The following is an 8,479-nucleotide window of genomic DNA, read 5'->3' as shown; positions in this document are numbered from 1 at the left end:
AGTATGAGACTGAATTGCTCAATCTGTCATGGTTGCTCCAAATAATTTTCTTTTGGGTAGCTTGATCAACAAGGGCATTCCCTTGTGCTAAAGCTCCAGGGAGCATGGAGTGAGCTCGAGTATGTCCTATAAAACATGGAGCTCTATGTTGACATACAAGTCTTTCTTTTTTAATTTTTTTATTTTTTTTTGTGTGTGTGACAGAAACAGAGAGAGTCAGAGAGAGGGAAAGAGAGGGATAGACAGACAGGAAGGGAGAGAAATGAGAAGCATCAATTCTTCATTGCAGCAACTTAGTTGTTCATTGATTGCTTTCTCATATGTGCCTTGACTGGGGGGCTACAGCAGAGTGAGTGACCCCTTGCTTGAGCCAGCGACCTTGGGCTCAAGCAGTGAGTTTTGCTCAAACCAGATGAGCCCATGCTCAAGCTGGCAACCTCAGGGTCTCAAACCTGGGTCTTCTGCATCCCAGTCTGCTGCTTTATTCACTGTGCCACCACCTGGTCAGGCTGCATAACTCTTAAAACCTGTGACACTTAATATTTGTTAGTCTTTCTACTGAGAGGTAAATTATACACAACAATGATAGAAAAGATTAACAGACCATTTGTCTATTATGAATTTTCTCAGTTTTCTTCAACAATTGTCAAACTCTTCTCTCATATATATTTTTGTTTGTTTTCCCGATAAAGTTGTGCTGCCTGGCTATCAGCTGAACTGTTTGGGTTCAGTTCATACAGCAGAGACTGAATTGATGCTAAGATAGAAGATGTGCTGGACTCATTCAATTCAGAAGGATATCTAAATATATGTTACCATCCACAATACATATTTGGATGAAACATTTTGACTAAAAACCTAACGGTTGGAAATTTATTTGGATGTTCTTCAGAAAAGTCTATTACTAGTTTAAAAGTACCATCTTCAAAGGGTGTTTCCTCAAGTTCAAATATAACTGCATTCTACTGCACCATGTTGTTTTCAGATGGGGCATCACTGACACTCACAAATGGGCACTCTCTCAATCGCTTGAAATCCGCATGAGCCTCCTGTGGGCCAGGATGGATATGTTCCTCAGCCACTCCAAGTTAATCTCAAAAATAAAGTGCTTTGAAAACTGGCTGCCATGTATACTAATTGCTAACTATTGTTTCTATAGTTATTGTTATTACATTGTTCCTCTCTATCCAAACAGAAATTAAGATAACAATAAATCTAAGTGTGTTTATTCTTCTTGGATAACAAACACTGGACAATTGCCTAAATTCTGAAATAAAACTTCCCCTTTAGGGAAAAAAAGAGTTTTGCCTATCTAGTAAATAATACATGATAAATTCTTATTAATGCCTGAAGTGGGAAAAAAAGAAAAGAGCTGCAGACTAAGAAAAAGGTTCTACAGAGACCTGTGTGCTTGGCTATGGTGATGAACCCCAAAAGTAGAACACAGATGACTGTTTCACCCAACAATTCCCTTGGGTCTTGGAAACGTGTCAGTTAAAAATATATTAGACTGATCAAATAAAGAAAACATTTTTCCTAAAGTAATCACCTCTACCTAGGCCCCTCCCCTCCCTGCCAGCCAGGTCTGGCCATCATTTTTGCGCAAAGTAACAGACTCTGGTATTCTGACAGCTTACTCAGGAACCTGAGAGTCTCTACCTTTAAGCACATGAATAAAGTCCATTAAAATTTGTCCATTAAAATATGAAAGGAAGAGTCTCTTGTCTGACATTCTCTTAGATTCTGATACCTCAAAATGTACAAACTGCAGTTAAGTGAAAAAGACTGAGTGGATCCTAAAACTCACTGTAGCTAGGGCAGTTTTATAGCAGGGAATGGCACAGAGTGAAGTCGTGTTGTTTCTACAAGTTGGTGTCTATGTCTGTCTACTCACTAGGCTACAATTTTTGCCCTGTGCTTATTTCTAAAATTAGCAGATAAAATTAAAAGGTCAACACCTCGACAAAAAATTTAAAGGATTTGAAAGTCACAGGAGAAAGCTCAAATAGCCCAGTCACATTCAGACTTGAGGATAAGAAAATCTTTACCCATAAATATCTCTCTTTAGAACATTGCATCTTTGAATAAGAAGAGGGAAAGCGCTAAAGTAAAAAAAAAAAAAATGCACTTGCTTGTTTTTCCAGAACACAGTGAGCATTGGAATCAACAATATTAAATTCTAAGGCACTTTTGGCCCTCCACCAACTACCACAGATAAGAATTTTATAGAACGCATAAATTTCCAGCAAAACTAAATTATTTTTACCACCTGAGCATCCCAACCTGTAGGTCATTGCTAGAAGTTTCTCAACTAAATAAAACTGCCCTCTGAAGAATGCTATTTAAAGATCTTTGGGTATAAAACATATCATCCTATCCTTAGCAAAGGAAATAATGCCTAGAAAATGTGTGATTAAGGGAAAAAACTGGAAAGTTGGAAGACCTATATTGGATTGTGTTTTATGCTATTTTTATGAAATATATTTACAGGCTATCAAAATTTGAATTCAATAAAAATCAATTTTTTAGTACGTGTCTTTTGTATTCCCCCAGGTTTAGGATCAATTTGTGTGTTTGCTTTGTACAGCTCTTTGTTGTCTATTTAAGTCACACATTTAGTCTTATAATATACACATATCACTTTATTTGTGTCACCTATTGTTGTCTTTTTGTGTGGAATGGGACTGGGACTCTATATGTGGTTTCTATCTATAATAAAAAGGAATAAATGAAAGAAAATAATTTTATAAAGAAGAAATTACTGTTTCTTATTACCTATAAGTGAAGAAACTATATATATTCATCTCAAAAGAAGATATTTTTGTTGGATAAACATTAATCCAACCAGAGTTATAAACCAGAGAGATATATCATGCAAAATTACATAGAAACTATGAATGTAAAGAGGTAAAGGAAATTCATCATTTTGCCTCAAGCCTTTAAGAAATTACACAAAAGCAAGAAAGTGAAGCAGTGAACATTATAAACTCCACCCAGTAGTAAAAATTCTGGAGTTATGAAGCATAAAATAAGGAGATGTTCTGGAAGCATTTTAGGTCAAACACAGGATAATGCAACAATAAAACGTCTGCAGCTTTAAATTTTTAAAAATAAAAATCTGCAGAAGCAGCGCTTTCCTGGGTGAGGTACAAGGTCCATTATGTCCCTGATTCCTTCCTAGGGAATTGGGTGCTAGGAGCCACCTGGGCCTGGTTTGGTCACCGAGAGGTGCATCAGAGACAAGGATGAAAGAGGAGCCACATTGTTAAGCCATGTTTGCAGGAAGCAGACTGTCTGAGGCAGGGAATAAGAAGAAAAAAAAAATTTATGCTATGAGCAGCCATTAGTTTTATTCTTGTTGGGCTAAGAAGAAGGAAAAGAGTAATAGCCAAAATATAAATACATTTTTCTCAAAAATGTGGAAGAGAAAGCGACAGCCCAGGAGAAAAGTGAAAAAATAACATGGAAGTATCACAAGTGCAGAAATGCAAGCGCTTCAGATACGAGAAAATAGCTTCAATCTCACTCTTAAAAAGAATGCAAAGTAAGCTACGCAGTCATAGTTTTTACTTATGTAATCAACAAAATTTTAGAATTGTGGCAGCAAACTGTGAGTGACAGCAAAGGGAAATAAACACCTCCTCGTCCGCTATAGGCGGGAGGACAGATGAGCACCAGCTCCACAGAGAGCTGTTTGGTCATAGATCTCCACATGTGGAATTTGACCCAAGAATGCCAATTCTAGAAAGTGTATTTTTATTAACATTAAAAGTCTGAAAACAATCTAAATGTTCCTAATACATAGCTGAATAAATTACGGCACAATCATACCGTGGAATATTATGCAACTTTACAAAAGATGGAGCTGATATGTACATATTATGGACAGTTCTCCAAGATACATTGTCAAGTTCAAAAACTAAAGTTGCAGAAAAATGCTCTGCTGCCACTTGCATATAGGAATATAAACAAATAAATATATGTTTTCTTGTATGTGTACAGAACATGTCTAGAATCTGGCAGCAGTGACACTTGTGGAGAGTAGAGGAAGGTGACAAAGAGACTAAAACAAGAGGTACACAAACCATTAAAATGTGTGTGCGTGCACGCGCGCGCGCACGCGCACACACACACACACACACACACACACAACGTCTACATACTTAAAGAAACACTGAAAGTTCCCACAAAGCATTTATTGCAGTTCTCTCTGTATGTAAGATTATGGGTGATTTTTCTCATCTTCGTAGTATTTTTTTTATTTTTTTTTTAATTTATTCATTTTAGAGAAGAGAGACAGAGAGAGAGAGAGAGAAAGGGGGGAGGAGCAGGAAGCATCAACTCCCATATGTGCCTTGGCCCGGCAAGCCCAGGGTTTTGAACCGGTGACCTCAGCATTCCAGGTCCACGCTTGATCCACTGCGCAACCACAGGTCAGGCGTTTGTAGTGTTTTGAGTCCACAAATATTCCACAGTTAAATAAAGTGCTTATAATTTAAAAATATAAAAACCAGGATATATTATCTTCCGAAAATTCTCAGTAATCTTCACCAAACAAAAATACCAGGTCAGTTCACTCAGTGAAAACACATCTTCTGCCTGCATGGCTCTTTGGGTGGCCAGTTCATGGGAGCTGGGAGCCCCTGCTCTCTGTGCCTAGGCTCCCATAGGTGAACCCACAACCTCTGTACACCAGGCAGTCCCTGCACCCCACAAAGCCCTGCAGGCCAGAACATTTGGGGACTGAGTTGAAATTATTATTTCTCTCAGGTAAAGGCATCTCCCCCAATTGGTGCAGATATCAGAATTACACTTGCTATTTTGGTTACATTCTTGGTGTTCAGAGACAGGTTTCCTGTCCATGCTGTTTTGACTTAGATTGTTTGGGTCTCTCCAGCAGGAGCCCAGATTCAGATCAAACAAACAGGATCCTCCTGCTGAAACACCCAGAGAAGCAACTGTCCCCTTTTCCAAAGGGTGGGAAATAGGACTGGGACACTTTCTCTGCTTCCCTGGGAGGGCCGGATGAAGAAAGGCATGCCTGCCAGGAACCACACAGAGTCAAGGCTGCTGGGCCAGCAGCTTGGAGGTCAAAGCATCCCTGGTTCCTTGCAGAAGGAAACTCCCCTCTCTCTGCCATGGTCCTAGACCAGGATAAGAAGGTCCACAGAGCTATATTTCTAGCCTCCAACAGTCAGGCTTCCAGCCCCAACCACTGTTACGAAAACATTCCATTAAAAATGGCACCAGCGTCCTGAGTGCTAAGTTCAATGGATCTCCTCTCCAGTCATCCTCTTCCCTGAATTTCTTGTTACATTGTTTATGGTTTCCCTGGTATTTATTACTCTCTTGGTTTCTGGGACACTATTGCTTCTACCTTTCTAATACAGTACTCCTCCAAGGCCCCTTTGTGAGAGCCATTTTCTCTGATGATGCCTGAGAGGTTGGGGTGCTCTCGAGCCCTTCCCATGGCCACTGTCTCTTCACATCCCAGATGGCCATCTCCACAATTTCATTCAATCCCATGTGTGCAGAAAAGGCTTGACTGGGATCTCCACACCTTACACATTCCAAAGAAAGTTCTAGCCCTTTCCTATCTCATGGAAGATCACTTCTAAGCCTTTGGAATATGCATCCTGATAAGAATATTTTTCTGGGTCTTTAAGCCATGCCAGATAGTTAATGCTAACAGTGTGGTGTGTGGTGGGGCTCTTGGCTTTGCAGTATCACTTTGACCTCTGCAAAGGCTGGAGACTGAGTAGCTAAGGTCAATAATGTAGTCACTTCATGCCTATATGACCAAACCCCAAAATATCAGTGGACATGATGGCTGTGGTGAAATCTCCTAGGTGGCAATCCTGCATACATATGGTCACATATCATTGTGAGGATGGGTTCCATTTGCAATAATGCACTGAAGGGGATGGAAGCTTATGACTGGACTCTACCCTCACAGGTTTTGCCTATGCTGATTTTTTTCTCTTATCACTATAATAAACCATGACCATGAGTATAAAAGCTTTTCTGGGTTCTGAATACCTCTAGTGAATCAGTGAACCTGAGGGTGGTCTTAGGTCCTCTCTATTTTTTCCTTGGGGTTAAAAGTTTGTGAATCTTGTTTATATTTTCAAAGAACCAGCTCTAGGTTTCATTGTTCTTTTCTATTGCTTTTTTAGATTCTACTTTCTTTATTTGTGTTCTGGTCATTTATGTTTCCTTTCTTCTACTCATTTTGATGATTATTTGTTTTTAAGTTCCTTTAAGTATAAAGTTAGATTGTTTATTTTAGATGTGTCTGTATGTTTCTTTTGTTTGTTTGGTTTTTAGCATGCACATGAAAGAGAGAGAGAGAAATAGAGAGGAACAAACAGACAAGAAGGGAGAGAGATGAGAAGCATCAATTCTTCATTGCGGCACCTTAGTTGTTCACTGATTGCTTTCTCATATGTGCCTTGACTGGTGGGCTTCAGCCACGCCGGTGACCCCTTTCTTAAGCTAGTGACCTTGGGCTCAAGCCAGCGACCTTTAGGCTCAAGCTAGTGACCATGGGTTTATGTCTATGATCCCACGTTCAAGCTGGAGACCCCACGCTCAAGCCAGATAAGCTCGTGCTCAAACCAGCAACTTTGGGGTTTCAAACCTGGGTCCTCAGCATCCCCAGCAAATATTCTCTCCACTGTGCCACTGCCTGGTCAGGCTGTGTTTGTTTGTTTCTTGAAGTAGGCCTGTAATGCTGTAAATTTCCCTCTTAAAAATACTTTCACTGTGTTAAATAGGTTTTGTATTGTTGTGTTTAAAAGATTTTGCACAGCAAAGAAAACCATCAACAAAATGAAAAGACAACTCACTGAATGGAAGAACATATTCACCTATACATCTGATAAAGGGTAAATATCCAAAATTTAAAAGAAACTTATAAAACTCAACACACAGAGAAAAAATAAAAACCCAACTAAAAATGGACAAAGGACCTAAATAGACACTTCTCCAAAGAAGACATACAGATGGCCAATAGGCATACAAAAAAGATATTCAATGTCACTAATCATCAGAGAGATGCAAATAAAAACCACAATGATATCACCACAAACCAGTCAGAATGACTATCATCAATAAATCAACAAGCAACAAGTGTTGGCACAGATGTGGAAAAAATAAAATTTTCACGCACTACTTGGGGGAATGCAGACTGGTGTAGCCACTGTGAAAAGATTCAGGAAGTTATTTCAAAAGATTAAAAATGAAACTGCCTTATCATTCAGCAATTTCACTTTCAGGAATATATCAAAAAACCTCAAAACACTAATTTGAGAGAACATTTGCACCTCTATGTTCACTGTATCATTATTTTAAAAGACCTAGAAGCAGCCCAGTAGATGAGTGGATAAAAATACATGGTATTATTTCACAGGAATATTTCACAGCCATAAAAATGAAGAACATCTTATACTTTGCAACAGCATGGATGGACCTGGAGAGCATTATGCTAAGTCAAGAGCATAAGCAAGTCAGATAAAGACAAGTACTATATAATTTCACTCATATGTGAAATCTAATGGATAAAATGAACAAGAAAAATAGAAACAACAGACTCATAAATAGCAGCCTGACATTTGTTGGGGTAGTGAGAGAAGGAGGTTAGAGGAATAGTGCAAAAAAGGACCAAAAAAACCTCATTAACACAGACAACAGTATGGTGATTTCCAGAAATGGAATGGTGGGTGTTGGAGAAGGTATAAGAAGTATAAATGGTGATTAACAAAGACTTAGCTTTTGGCGGGGGACTTAACACACAATATAGTATACAGAGATGTGTTGTAGAATTAGGTACCTGAAACCTATAAAATTATGTTAGCCAATGTCATCACAATAAAATTCAATTAAAAAAATAAAAGACCACACTAGAGCACCAACCAACTACCTCCACAAATGGCACATCCAAAGAGCAGAGTTTGCAGACACCAGAGACCTGCTACAGAAAAGCCTATTCCATGGGGTCAGCCCCTACACAAGAGCCTCCCCCCATGATAGTCAGGAAAAGTTGTCATAGCCATTAGCCTTGAGGGTCAAACCCTTCAAGTGATGTACCAATAGCAATCAAGTCTCCACTGCAACACAAAACCACACACTACCCACTCAAGGGACATACCTGGAGCACCCAACTAAGGTGACAAAGACAGTGTACCACCAGGCACCACAGAACACCTACTACATAAGGCCACTCTACCAAGACTGGGAGGCATAGAAGATCTACCTAATATATAAAAAACAAATACAAGGAGGAAGCCAAAAGGAAAAATAAAAAAACATGTCTGAAATTTAAAAAAAGAACTAAACAAAATAGAGACAATCTCTCAGATGCAGACATCAAACACTGGTTATAAGGTTGCCCAATGATCCCAGTGGGAACTTCAACAAAAGTGTAAGAAACACAAAAAATGGAGATAGAAAACATTTAAAAAGATCCAGTATAAAATGA

General features: G+C 39.0%; 1 pseudogene; it reads right to left on the bottom strand.

Annotated features, from left to right (window-relative positions):
* Positions 1-626: 626 nt before the first annotated feature.
* On the bottom strand, positions 627-5,470 carry LOC136313676 (ubiquitin-conjugating enzyme E2 B pseudogene; annotated as a pseudogene).
* Between the last annotated feature and the right edge of the window lie 3,009 nt (positions 5,471-8,479).

The sequence above is a fragment of the Saccopteryx bilineata genome, chromosome 9 (assembly GCF_036850765.1).
Source record: "Saccopteryx bilineata isolate mSacBil1 chromosome 9, mSacBil1_pri_phased_curated, whole genome shotgun sequence".
NCBI lineage: Eukaryota > Metazoa > Chordata > Mammalia > Chiroptera > Emballonuridae > Saccopteryx > Saccopteryx bilineata.
The sequence above is the reverse complement of the archived record's forward strand: the minus strand, read 5'-3'. Positions and strand labels throughout refer to the sequence as shown.